At 45.6% G+C, this 14,720-nt stretch overlaps 1 non-coding gene across 1 annotated transcript; it reads left to right on the top strand.

The window, feature by feature from the left end:
• Positions 1-4,342: 4,342 nt before the first annotated feature.
• Positions 4,343-4,414, top strand: TRNAW-CCA (transfer RNA tryptophan (anticodon CCA)). Its single transcript has one exon. It is a non-coding gene; the product is annotated as a tRNA-Trp (tRNA).
• The last annotated feature ends 10,306 nt before the right edge of the window (positions 4,415-14,720 follow it).

Genomic DNA, 14,720 nt, shown 5'->3' with positions numbered 1-14,720 from the left:
TATCTACTTATTTGTCTGTCTACAACGACTTGTTTCTTTACCTGTGCTTCATCGATAGAAGGCCGAGCAAAACATGCTACCACGTGTGTGCGAACGGCTACCCTAAGTGGACTCGGTGGTGAACTGTTAGCGCGTCCGACTCCAGATCAGAAGGTTGCGTGTTCGTATCGCGTCCGGGTCATATTTTCTTTCTTATTATTTTCATCTGTCTATCTACCTATTTGTCTGTCTACAATGACTTGTCTCTTTACCTGTGCTGCATCGACAGAAGGCCGAGCAAAACATGCTACCGCGTGTGAGCGAGCGGCTACACAAAGTGGACTCGGTGGCGACACGGTAGCACGTCTGACTCCAGATCAGAGGGTTGCGTGTTCGAATCACGTCCGTGTCAGGTTTTTTTTTTATTATTTTCATCTATCTGTCTATCTACTTATTTGTCTGTCTACAACGACTTGTCTCTTTACCTGTGCTTCATCGATAGAAGGCCAAGCAAAACATGCTACCACGTGTGTGTGAACGGCTACCCTAAATGGACTCGGTGGCGAACTGTTGGCACGTCCGACTCCAGATCAGAAGTTTGCGTGTTCGAATCGCGTCCGGGTCAAATTCTCTTTTTTATTATTTTCATCTGTCTATCTACTTATTTGTCTGTCTACAATGACTTGTCTCTTTACCTGTGCTGCATCGACAGAAGGCCGAGCAAAACATGCTACCGCGTGTGTGCGAACGGCTACACAAAGTGGACTCGGTGGTGACGCAGTAGCACGTCTGACTCCAGATCAGAAGGTTGCGGGTTCGAATCACGTTCGGGTCAAGTTCTCTTTTTTACAATTTTCATCTATCTGTCTATCTACTTATTTGTCTGTCTACAATGACTCTTCTCTTTATATGTGCTTCATCGACAGAAGGCCGAGCAAATCATGCTACCACGTGTGTGCGAACGGCTACCCTAAACGGACGCGGTGGCGACACGGTAGCACGTCTGACTCCAGATCAGAAGGTTGCGAGTTTGAATCACGTGCGGGTCAAATTCGCTCATTTATTATTTTCATTTATCTGTGTATCTACTTATTTGTCTGTCTACAAAGACTTGTTTCTTTACCTGTGCTTCATCGACAGTAGGCCGAGCAAATCATGCTACCGCGTGTGTGCGAACGGCTACCCTAAGCGGATTCGATGGCGACACGATAGCACGTCTGACTCCAGATCAGAAGGTTGCGTGTTCGAATCACGTCCGGGTAGAAGTCTCTCTTTATTATTTTCATCTATCTGTATATCTACTTATTTGTCTGTCTACAATGACTCTTCTCTTTAGCTGTGCTTCCTCGACAGAAGGCCGAGCAAAACATGCTACCACGTGTGTGCGAACGGCCACCCTAAACGGACTCGGTGGCGACATGTTAGCATGTCTGATTCCAGATCAGAAGGTTGCGTGTTCGAATCACGTCGGGGTCAAATTCTCTTTCTTATTGTTTTCAACTATTTGTCTGCTTATTTGTCTGTCTACAATGACTTCTTTCTTTACGTATGCTTCATCGACAGAAGGCCGAGCAATACATGCTACTGCGTGTGTGCGAACGGCTACACTAAGTCAACTCAGTGGCGACCCGGTAGGACGTCTGACTCCAGATCAGAAGGTTGCGAGCTTGAATCACATCTGGATCAAATTTCCTTTTTTCATATTTTCATCATTCTGTCTATCTGCTTATTTGTCTGTCTACAATGACTTGTCTCTTTACCTGTGCTTCATCGACAGAAGGCCGAAAAAACATGCTACCACGTGTGTGCGAACGGCTACCCTAAGCGGACTCGGTGGCGCAACGGTAGCACGTCTGATTCCAGATCAGAAGGTTGCGTTTTCGAATCACGTCGGGGTCAAATTCTCTTTCTTATTGTTTTCAACTATCTGTCTGCTTATTTGTCTGTCTACAATGACTTCTTTCTTTACGTATGCTTCATCGACCGAAGGCCGAGCAATACATGCTACTGCGTGTGTGCGAACGGCTACACTAAGTCAACTCAGTGGCGACCCGGTAGGACGTCTGACTCCAGATCAGAAGGTTGCGTGTTCGAATCACGTCGATGTCAAGTTCTCTCTTCTGTTATTCTCATCTATCTGTCTATCAACTTAGTTGTCTGTCTGCAATGACTTGTCTCTTTACCTGTGCTTCATCGACAGAAGGCCGAGCAAAACATGCTACCACGTGTGTGCGAATGGCTGTCCTGAGCGAACTCGGAGGTGAAACGGTAGCGCGTCTGACTCAAGATCAGTAGGTTAAATGTTCGAATCATGTCCGGGTCAAATTCTCTTTTTATTATTTTCATTTATCTTTCTATCTACTTATTTGTCTTTCTAAAATGGCTTGTCCCTTTACCTGAGCTTCATCGACATAAGGGTGTGCAAAACATGCTACCACGTGTGTGCGAACGGCTACCCTAAGCGGACTCGGTGGCGCAACTTTAGCACGTCTGACTCCAGATCATCAGGTTGCGTGTTCTAATCACGTCCGCGTCAAATTCTCTTTTTAGTATTTTCATCTATCTGTCTATCTACTTATTTGTCTATCTGCAATGACTTGTCCCTTTACCTGTGCTTCATCGACAGAAGGCCGAGCAAAACATGCTACCGCGTGTGTGCGAACGGCTACACTAAGTGTACTGGGTGGCAATACGGTAGCACGTCTCACTCCAGATCACAAGGTTGCGTGTTCGAATCACGTACGGGTCAAATCCTCTTTTTTATTATTTTCATCTATCTGTCTATCTACTTATCTGTATTTCTACAATGACTTGTCTCTTTACGTGTGCTTCATCGACAGAAGGCCGAGCAAAACATGCTACCACGTGTGTGCGAATGGTTACCTAACGGACTTGGTGGCGACAGGGTAGCACGTCTGACTCCAGATCAGAAGGTTGTGTGTTCGAATCACGTCCGGGTCAAATTCTCTTTTTTATTATTTTCATCTGTTTATTTTTTATTTGTCTGTCTACGATGACTTGTCTCTTTACCTGTGCTTCATCGACAGAAGGCCGAGCGAAACATGCTACCGCGTGTGTACGAACGGCTTCACTAAGTGGACTCGGTGGCGACACGGTAGCACGTCTGTCTCCAGATCAGAAGGTTGCGTGTTTAAATCACGTCCGGGTAAAATTCTCTTTTTTCTTATTTTCATCTATTTGTGTATCTACTTATTTGTCTGTGCACAATGACTTGTCTCGTTACCTGTGCTTCATCGACAGAAGGCCGAGCAAAACAAGCTACCGCGTGTGTGCGAACGGCTACGCTAAGTGGATTCGGTGGCGACACGGTAGCGCGTCTTACTACAGATCGGAGGGTGGCGTGTTCGAATCACGTCCATGTTAAGTTCTCGTTTTTGTTATTTTCATCCGTCTATCTACCTCTTTGTCTGTCTACAACGACTTGTTTCTTTACCTGTGCTTCATCAATAGAGGGCTGAGCAAAACATGCTACCACGTGTGTGTGAACGGCTACCCTAAATGGACTCGGTGGCGAACTGTTAGCACGTCCGACTCCAGATCAGAAGGTTGCGTGTTCGAATCGCGTCCGGGTTAAATTCTCTTTTTATTATTTTCATCTGTCTATCTACTTATTTGTCTGTCTACAATGACTTGTCTCTTTACCAGTGCTGCATCGACAGAAGGCCGAGCAAAACATGCTACCGCGTGTGTGCGTACGGCTACACTAAGTGGACTCGGTGGCAACCCGGTAGCACGTCTGACTCCAGATCGGAAGGTTGCGTGTTCGAATCACGTCCGGGTCAAGCTCTCTTTTTAATATTTTTTCTGTCTATCTACTTACTTGTCTGTCTACAATGACATGTCTCTTTACCTGTGCTTCATCGACAGAAAACCGAGCAAATCATGCTACCGCGTGTGTGCGAACGGCTACCCTAAGCGGATTCGATGGCGACACGGTAGCACGTCTGACTCCAGATCAGAAGGTTGCGTGTTAGAATCACGTCCGGGTAAAAGTCTCTTTATTATTTTCATCTATCTGTATATCTACTTATTTGTCTTCTACATTGACTCTTCTCTTTAGCTGTGCTTCCTCGACAGAAGGCCGAGCAAAACATGCTACCACGTGTGTGCGAACGGCCACCGTAAACGGACTCGGTAACGACATGTTAGCATGTCTGATTACAGATCAGAAGGTTGCGAGCTTGAATCACGTCTGGATCAAATTTCCTTTTTTCCTTATTTTCATCATTCTGTCTATCTACTTATTTGTCTGTCTACAATGACTTGTCTCTTTACCTGTACTTCATCGACAGAAGGCCGAAAAAACATGCTACCACTTGTGTGCGAATGGCTACCCTAAGCGGACTCGGTGGCTCAATGGTAGCGCGTCTGACTCCAGATCAGAAGGTGGCGTGTTCGAATCACGTCGGGGTCAAATTCTCTTTCTTATTGTTTTCAACTATCTGTCTACCTATTTGTCTGTCTACAATGACTTCTCTCTTATGCTTCATCGACAGAAGGCCGAGCAATATATGCTACTGCGTGTGTGCGAACGGCTACACTAAGTCAACTCGGTGGCGACCCAGTAGGACGTCTGACTCCAGATCAGAAGGTTGCGTGTTCGAATCACGTCGATGTGAAGTTCTCTCTTTTGTTATTTTCATCTATCTGTCTATCTACTTATTTGGCTGTCTAAAATCACTTGTCCCTTTACCTGTGCTTCATCGACATAAGGCCGTGCAAATCATTCTACCACGTGCGGGCGAACAGATACACTAAGCGGACTCGGTGGCGCAACTTTAGCACGTCTGACTCCAGACCAGAAGGTTGCGTGTTCTAATCCCGTCCGCGTCAAACTCTCTCTTTAGTATTTTCATCTATCTGTCTATCTACTTATTTCTCTGTCTGCAATGACTTGTCCCTTTACCTGTGCTTCATCGACAGAAGGCCGAGCAAAACATGCTACCGCGTGTGTGCGAACGGTTACTCTAAGCGGACTCAGTGGCGCAACTTTAGCACGTCTGACTCCAGATCAGAAGGTTGCGTGTTCGAATCAAATCCGGGTAAAATTCTTTTTTTATTATTATTTTCATCTGTCTATTCACTTATTTATCTGTCTACGATGACTTGTCTCTTTACCTGTGCTTCATCGAGAGAAGGCCGAGCAAAACATGCTACCGCGTGTGTGGGAACGGCTACACTAAGTGTACTGGGTGGCGATACGGTAGCACGTCTCACTCCAGATCACAAGGTGGCGTGTTCGAATCACGTCCGGGTCAAATCCTCTTTTTTATTATTTTCATCTATCTGTCTATCTACTTATCTGTATGTCTACAATGACTTGTCTCTTCACCTGTGCTTCATCGACAGAACGCCGAGCAAAACATGTTACCACGTGTGTGCGAATGGTTACCTAACGGACTCGGTGGCAACAGGGTAGCACGTCTGACTCCAGATCAGAAGGTTGCGTGTTCGAATCACGTCCGGGTAAAAGTCTCTCTTTATTATTTTCATCTATCTATATATCTACTTATTTGTCTGTCTACAATGACTCTTCTCTTTATGTGTGCTTCATCGACAGAAGGCCGAGCAATTCATGCTACCACGTGTGTGCGAACAGCTACCCTAAACGGACGCGGTGGCGACACGGTAGCACGTCTGACTCCAGATCAGAAGGTTGCAAGTTTGAATCACGTCCGGGTCAAACTCGCTTATTTATTATTTTTATCTATCTCTGTATCTACTTATTTGTCCCTCTACAAAGACTTGTCTCTTTACCTGTGCTTCATCGACAGAAGGCCGAGCAAATCATGCTACCGCGTGTGTGCGAACGGCTACCCTAAGCGGATTCGATGGCGACACGATAGCACGTCTGACTCCAGATCAGAAGGTTGCGTGTTCGAATCACGTCCGGGTCAAATTCTCTTTTTTATTATTTTCATCTGTTTAACTATTTATTTGTCTGTCTACGATGACTTGTCTCTTTACCTGTGCATCATCGACAGAAGGCCGAGCGAAATATGCCACCGCTTGTGTACGAACGGCTTCACTAAGTGGACTCGGTGGCGACACGGTAGCGCGTCCGACTTCAGATCAGAAGGTTGCGTGTTCGTATCGCGTCCGGGTCAAATTCTCTTTCTTATTATTTTAATCTGTCTATCTACTTATTTGTCTGTCTACAATGACTTGTCTCTTTACCTGTGCTTCATCGTCATAAGGCCGTGCAAATCATTCTACCACGTGCGGGCGAACAGATACACTAAGCGGACTCGGTGGCGCAACTTTAGCACGTCTGACTCCAGATCATAAGGTTGCGTGTTCTAATCACGTCCGCGTCAAATTCTCTTTTTAGTATTTTCATTATCTGTCTATCTACTTATTTGTCTATCTGCAATGACTTGTCCCTTTACCTGTGCTTCATCGACAGAAGGCCGAGCAAAACATGCTACCGCGTGTGTGCGAACGGCTACACTAAGTGTACTGGGTGGCAATACGGTAGCACGTCTCACTCCAGATCACAAGGTTGCGTGTTCGAATCACGTACGGGTCAAATCCTCTTTTTTATTATTTTCATCTATCTGTCTATCTACTTATCTGTATTTCTACAATGACTTGTCTCTTTACGTGTGCTTCATCGACAGAAGGCCGAGCAAAACATGCTACCACGTGTGTGCGAATGGTTACCTAACGGACTTGGTGGCGACAGGGTAGCACGTCTGACTCCAGATCAGAAGGTTGTGTGTTCGAATCACGTCCGGGTCAAATTCTCTTTTTTATTATTTTCATCTGTTTATTTTTTATTTGTCTGTCTACGATGACTTGTCTCTTTACCTGTGCTTCATCGACAGAAGGCCGAGCGAAACATGCTACCGCGTGTGTACGAACGGCTTCACTAAGTGGACTCGGTGGCGACACGGTAGCACGTCTGTCTCCAGATCAGAAGGTTGCGTGTTCAAATCACGTCCGGGTAAAATTCTCTTTTTTCTTATTTTCATCTATTTGTGTATCTACTTATTTGTCTGTGCACAATGACTTGTCTCGTTACCTGTGCTTCATCGACAGAAGGCCGAGCAAAACAAGCTACCGCGTGTGTGCGAACGGCTACGCTAAGTGGATTCGGTGGCGACACGGTAGCACGTCTTACTACGGATCGGAGGGTGGCGTGTTCGAATCACGTCCATGTTAAGTTCTCGTTTTTGTTATTTTCATCCGTCTATCTACCTCTTTGTCTGTCTACAACGACTTGTTTCTTTACCTGTGCTTCATCAATAGAGGGCTGAGCAAAACATGCTACCACGTGTGTGTGAACGGCTACCCTAAATGGACTCGGTGGCGAACTGTTAGCACGTCCGACTCCAGATCAGAAGGTTGCGTGTTCGAATCGCGTCCGGGTTAAATTCTCTTTTTATTATTTTCATCTGTCTATCTACTTATTTGTCTGTCTACAATGACTTGTCTCTTTACCAGTGCTGCATCGACAGAAGGCCGAGCAAAACATGCTACCGCGTGTGTGCGTACGGCTACACTAAGTGGACTCGGTGGCAACCCGGTAGCACGTCTGACTCCAGATCGGAAGGTTGCGTGTTCGAATCACGTCCGGGTCAAGCTCTCTTTTTAATATTTTTTCTGTCTATCTACTTACTTGTCTGTCTACAATGACATGTCTCTTTACCTGTGCTTCATCGACAGAAAACCGAGCAAATCATGCTACCGCGTGTGTGCGAACGGCTACCCTAAGCGGATTCGATGGCGACACGGTAGCACGTCTGACTCCAGATCAGAAGGTTGCGTGTTAGAATCACGTCCGGGTAAAACTCTCTTTATTATTTTCATCTATCTGTATATCTACTTATTTGTCTTCTACATTGACTCTTCTCTTTAGCTGTGCTTCCTCGACAGAAGGCCGAGCAAAACATGCTACCACGTGTGTGCGAACGGCCACCGTAAACGGACTCGGTAACGACATGTTAGCATGTCTGATTACAGATCAGAAGGTTGCGAGCTTGAATCACGTCTGGATCAAATTTCCTTTTTTCCTTATTTTCATCATTCTGTCTATCTACTTATCTGTATGTCTACAATGACTTGTCTCTTCACCTGTGCTTCATCGACAGAACGCCGAGCAAAACATGCTACCACGTGTGTGCGAATGGTTACCTAACGGACTCGGTGGCAACAGGGTAGCACGTCTGACTCCAGATCAGAAGGTTGCGTGTTCGAATCACGTCCGGGTAAAAGTCTCTCTTTATTATTTTCATCTATCTATATATCTACTTATTTGTCTGTCTACAATGACTCTTCTCTTTATGTGTGCTTCATCGACAGAAGGCCGAGCAATTCATGCTACCACGTGTGTGCGAACAGCTACCCTAAACGGACGCGGTGGCGACACGGTAGCACGTCTGACTCCAGATCAGAAGGTTGCAAGTTTGAATCACGTCCGGGTCAAACTCGCTTCTTTATTATTTTTATCTATCTCTGTATCTACTTATTTGTCCCTCTACAAAGACTTGTCTCTTTACCTGTGCTTCATCGACAGAAGGCCGAGCAAATCATGCTACCGCGTGTGTGCGAACGGCTACCCTAAGCGGATTCGATGGCGACACGATAGCACGTCTGACTCCAGATCATAAGGTTGCGTGTTCGAATCACGTCCGGGTCAAATTCTCTTTTTTATTATTTTCATCTGTTTAACTATTTATTTGTCTGTCTACGATGACTTGTCTCTTTACCTGTGCATCATCGACAGAAGGCCGAGCGAAATATGCCACCGCTTGTGTACGAACGGCTTCACTAAGTGGACTCGGTGGCGACACGGTAGCGCGTCCGACTCCAAATCAGAAGGTTGCGTGTTCGTATCGCGTCCGGGTCAAATTCTCTTTCTTATTATTTTAATCTGTCTATCTACTTATTTGTCTGTCTACAATGACTTGTCTCTTTACCTGTGCTTCATCGTTATAAGGCCGTGCAAATCATTCTACCACGTGCGGGCGAACAGATACACTAAGCGGACTCGGTGGCGCAACTTTAGCACGTCTGACTCCAGATCAGAAGGTTGCGTGTTCTAATCACGTCCGCGTCAAACTCTCTCTTTAGTATTTTCATCTATCTGTCTATCTACTTATTTCTCTGTCTGCAATGACTTGTCCCTTTACCTGTGCTTCATCGACAGAAGGCCGAGCAAAACATGCTACCGCGTGTGTGCGAACGGTTACTCTAAGCGGACTCAGTGGCGCAATTTTAGCACGTCTGACTCCAGATCAGAAGGTTGCGTGTTCGAATCAAATCCGGGTAAAATTCTTTTTTTATTAATATTTTCATCTGTCTATTCACTTATTTATCTGTCTACGATGACTTGTCTCTTTACCTGTGCTTCATCGAGAGAAGGCCGAGCAAAACATGCTACCGCGTGTGTGGGAACGGCTACACTAAGTGTACTGGGTGGCGATACGGTAGCACGTATCACTCCAGATCACAAGGTGGCGTGTTCGAATCACGTCCGGGTCAAATCCTCTTTTTTATTATTTTCATCTATCTGTCTATCTACTTATCTGTATGTCTACAATGACTTGTCTCTTTACCTGTGCTTCATCGACAGAACGCCGAGCAAAACATGCTACCACGTGTGTGCGAATGGTTACCTAACGGACTCGGTGGCGACAGGGTAGCACGTCTGACTCCAGATCAGAAGGTTGCGTGTTCGAATCACGTCCGGGTAAAAGTCTCTCTTTATTATTTTCATCTATCTATATATCTACTTATTTGTCTGTCTACAATGACTTGTCTCGTTACCTGTGCTTCATCGACAGAAGGCCGAGCAAAACAAGCTACCGCGTGTGTGCGAACGGCTACGCTAAGTGGATTCGGTGGCGACACGGTAGCGCGTCTGACTCCAGATCAGAAGGTTGCAAGTTTGAATCACGTCCGGGTCAAACTCGCTTATTTATTATTTTTATCTATCTCTGTATCTACTTATTTGTCCCTCTACAAAGACTTGTCTCTTTACCTGTGCTTCATCGACAGAAGGCCGAGCAAATCATGCTACCGCGTGTGTGCGAACGGCTACCCTAAGCGGATTCGATGGCGACACGATAGCACGTCTGACTCCAGATCAAAAGGTTGCGTGTTCGAATCACGTCCGGGTCAAATTCTCTTTTTTATTATTTTCATCTGTTTAACTATTTATTTGTCTGTCTACGATGACTTGTCTCTTTACCTGTGCATCATCGACAGAAGGCCGAGCGAAATATGCCACCGCTTGTGTACGAACGGCTTCACTAAGTGGACTCGGTGGCGACACGGTAGCGCGTCCGACTTCAGATCAGAAGGTTGCGTGTTCGTATCGTGTCCGGGTCAACTTCTCTTTCTTATTATTTTAATCTGTCTATCTACTTATTTGTCTGTCTACAATGACTTGTCTCTTTACCTGTGCTTCATCGTTATAAGGCCGTGCAAATCATTCTACCACGTGCGGGCGAACAGATACACTAAGCGGACTCGGTGGCGCAACTTTAGCACGTCTGACTCCAGATCAGAAGGTTGCGTGTTCTAATCACGTCCGCGTCAAACTCTCTCTTTAGTATTTTCATCTATCTGTCTATCTACTTATTTCTCTGTCTGCAATGACTTGTCCCTTTACCTGTGCTTCATCGACAGAAGGCCGAGCAAAACATGCTACCGTGTGTGTGCGAACGGTTACTCTAAGCGGACTCAGTGGCGCAATTTTAGCACGTCTGACTCCAGATCAGAAGGTTGCGTGTTCGAATCAAATCCGGGTAAAATTCTTTTTTTATTAATATTTTCATCTGTCTATTCACTTATTTATCTGTCTACGATGACTTGTCTCTTTACCTGTGCTTCATCGAGAGAAGGCCGAGCAAAACATGCTACCGCGTGTGTGGGAACGGCTACACTAAGTGTACTGGGTGGCGATACGGTAGCACGTATCACTCCAGATCACAAGGTGGCGTGTTCGAATCACGTCCGGGTCAAATCCTCTTTTTTATTATTTTCATCTATCTGTCTATCTACTTATCTGTATGTCTACAATGACTTGTCTCTTTACCTGTGCTTCATCGACAGAACGCCGAGCAAAACATGCTACCACGTGTGTGCGAATGGTTACCTAACAGACTCGGTGGCGACAGGGTAGCACGTCTGACTCCAGATCAGAAGGTTGCGTGTTCGAATCACGTCCGGGTAAAAGTCTCTCTTTATTATTTTCATCTATCTATATATCTGCTTATTTGTCTGTCTACAATGACTCTTCTCTTTATGTGTGCTTCATCGACAGAAGGCCGAGCAATTCATGCTACCACGTGTGTGCGAACAGCTACCCTAAACGGACGCGGTGGCGACACGGTAGCACGTCTGACTCCAGATCAGAAGGTTGCGAGTTTGAATCACGTCCGGGTCAAACTCGCTTATTTATTATTTTTATCTATCTCTGTATCTACTTATTTGTCTGTCTACAAAGACTTGTCTCTTTACCTGTGCTTCATCGACAGAAGGCCGAGCAAATCATGCTACCGCGTGTGTGCGAACGGCTACCCTAAGTGGACTCGGTGGCGAACTGTTAGCGCGTCCGACTCCAGATCAGAAGGTTGCGTGTTCGAATCACGTCCGGGTCAAATTCTCTTTTTTATTATTTTCATCTGTCTATCTACTTATTTGTCTGTCTACAATGACTTGTCTCTTTACCTGTGCTGCATCGACAGAAGGCCGAGCAAAACATGCTACAGCGTGTGTGCGAACGGCTACACAAAGTGGACTCGGTGGCGACACGGTAGCACGTCTGACTCCAGATCAGAGGGTTGCGTGTTCGAATCACGTCCGTGTTAGGTTCTCTTTTTTATTATTTTCATCTATCTGTCTATCTACCTATTTGTCTGTCTACAACGACTTGTCTCTTTACCTGTGCTTCATCGATACAAGGCCAAGCAAAACATGCTACCACGTGTGTGTGAACGGCTACCCTAAATGGACTCGGTGGCGAACTGTTAGCACGTCCGACTCCAGATCAGAAGGTTGCGTGTTCGAATCGCGTCCGGGTCAAATTCTCTTTTTATTATTTTCATCTGTCTATCTGCTTATTTGTCTGTCTACAATGACTTGTCTTTTTACCAGTGCTTCATCGACAGAAGGCCGAGCAATACATGCTACTGCGTGTGTGCGAACGGCTACACTAAGTCAACTCAGTGGCGATTCGGTAGGACGTCTGACTCCAGATCAGAAGGTTGCGAGCTTGAATCACATCTGGATCAAATTTCCTTTTTTCATATTTTAATCATTCTGTCTATCTGCTTATTTGTCTGTCTACAATGACTTGTCTCTTTACCTGTGCTTCATCGACAGAAGGCCGAAAAAACATGCTACCACGGGTGTGCGAACGGCTACCCTAAGCGGACTCGGTGGCGCAACGGTAGCACGTCTAATTCCAGATCAGACGGTTGCGTGTTCGAATCACGTCGGGGTCAAATTCTCTTTCTTATTGTTTTCAACAATCTGTCTGCTTATTTGTCTGTCTACAATGACTTCTTTCTTTACGTATGCTTCATCGATCGAAGGCCGAGCAATACATGCTACTGCGTGTGTGCGAACGGCTACACTAAGTCAACTCAGTGGCGACCCGGTAGGACGTCTGACTCCAGATCAGAAGGTTGCGTGTTCGAATCACGTCGATGTCAAGTTCTCTCTTCTGTTATTTTCATCTATCTGTCTATCAACTTAGTTGTCTGTCTGCAATGACTTGTCTCTTTACCTGTGCTTCATCGACAGAAGGCCGAGCAAAACATGCTACCACGTGCGTGCGAATGGCTGCCCTGAGCGGACTCGGAGGTGCAACGGTAGCGCGTCTGACTCAAGATCAGTAGGTTAAATGTTCGAATCATGTCCGGGTCAAATTCTCTTTTTATTATTTTCATTTATCTTTCTATCTACTTATTTGTCTTTCTAAAATAGCTTGTCCCTTTACCTGAGCTTCATCGACATAAGGCCGTGCAAAACATGCTACCACGTGTGTGCGAACGGCTACCCTAAGCGGACTCGGTGGCGCAACTTTAGCACGTCTGACTCCAGATCAGAAAATTGCGTGTTCTAATCACGTCCGCGTCAAATTCTCTTTTTAGTATTTTCATCTATCTGTCTATCTACTTATTTGTCTATCTGCAATGACTTGTCCCTTTACCTGTGCTTCATCGACAGAAGGCCGAGCAAAACATGCTACCGCGTGTGTGCGAACAGCTACACTAAGTGTACTGGGTGGCAATACGGTAGCACGTCTCACCCCAGATCACAAGGTTGCGTGTTCGAATCACGTCCGGGTCAAATCCTCTTTTTTATTATTTTCATCTATCTGTCTATCTACTTATCTGTATGTCTACAATGACTTGTCTCTTTACCTGTGCTTCATCGACAGAAGGCCGAGCAAAACATGCTACCACGTGTGTGCGAATGCTTACCTAACGGACTCGGTGGCGACAGGGTAGCACGTCTGACTCCAGATCAGAAGGTTGCGTGTTCGAATCGCGTCCGGGTCAAATTCTCTTTTTTATTATTTTCATCTGTTTATTTTTTATTTGTCTGTCTACGATGACTTGTCTCTTTACCTGTGCTTCATCGACAGAAGGCCGAGCAAATCATGCTACCGCGTGTGTGCGAACGGCTACCCTAAGCGGATTCGATGGCGACACGATAGCACGTCTGACTCCAGATCATAAGGTTGCGTGTTCGAATCACGTCCGGGTCAAATTCTCTTTTTTATTATTTTCATCTGTTTAACTATTTATTTGTCTGTCTACGATGACTTGTCTCTTTACCTGTGCATCATCGACAGAAGGCCGAGCGAAATATGCCACCGCTTGTGTACGAACGGCTTCACTAAGTGGACTCGGTGGCGACACGGTAGCGCGTCCGACTCCAAATCAGAAGGTTGCGTGTTCGTATCGCGTCCGGGTCAAATTCTCTTTCTTATTATTTTAATCTGTCTATCTACTTATTTGTCTGTCTACAATGACTTGTCTCTTTACCTGTGCTTCATCGTTATAAGGCCGTGCAAATCATTCTACCACGTGCGGGCGAACAGATACACTAAGCGGACTCGGTGGCGCAACTTTAGCACGTCTGACTCCAGATCAGAAGGTTGCGTGTTCTAATCACGTCCGCGTCAAACTCTCTCTTTAGTATTTTCATCTATCTGTCTATCTACTTATTTCTCTGTCTGCAATGACTTGTCCCTTTACCTGTGCTTCATCGACAGAAGGCCGAGCAAAACATGCTACCGCGTGTGTGCGAACGGTTACTCTAAGCGGACTCAGTGGCGCAATTTTAGCACGTCTGACTCCAGATCAGAAGGTTGCGTGTTCGAATCAAATCCGGGTAAAATTCTTTTTTTATTAATATTTTCATCTGTCTATTCACTTATTTATCTGTCTACGATGACTTGTCTCTTTACCTGTGCTTCATCGAGAGAAGGCCGAGCAAAACATGCTACCGCGTGTGTGGGAACGGCTACACTAAGTGTACTGGGTGGCGATACGGTAGCACGTATCACTCCAGATCACAAGGTGGCGTGTTCGAATCACGTCCGGGTCAAATCCTCTTTTTTATTATTTTCATCTATCTGTCTATCTACTTATCTGTATGTCTACAATGACTTGTCTCTTTACCTGTGCTTCATCGACAGAACGCCGAGCAAAACATGCTACCACGTGTGTGCGAATGGTTACCTAACGGACTCGGTG

This window comes from Rhipicephalus microplus, chromosome 5 (genome assembly GCF_043290135.1).
Source record: "Rhipicephalus microplus isolate Deutch F79 chromosome 5, USDA_Rmic, whole genome shotgun sequence".
NCBI lineage: Eukaryota > Metazoa > Arthropoda > Arachnida > Ixodida > Ixodidae > Rhipicephalus > Rhipicephalus microplus.
This window is presented reverse-complemented; position numbering and strand designations above follow the sequence as displayed.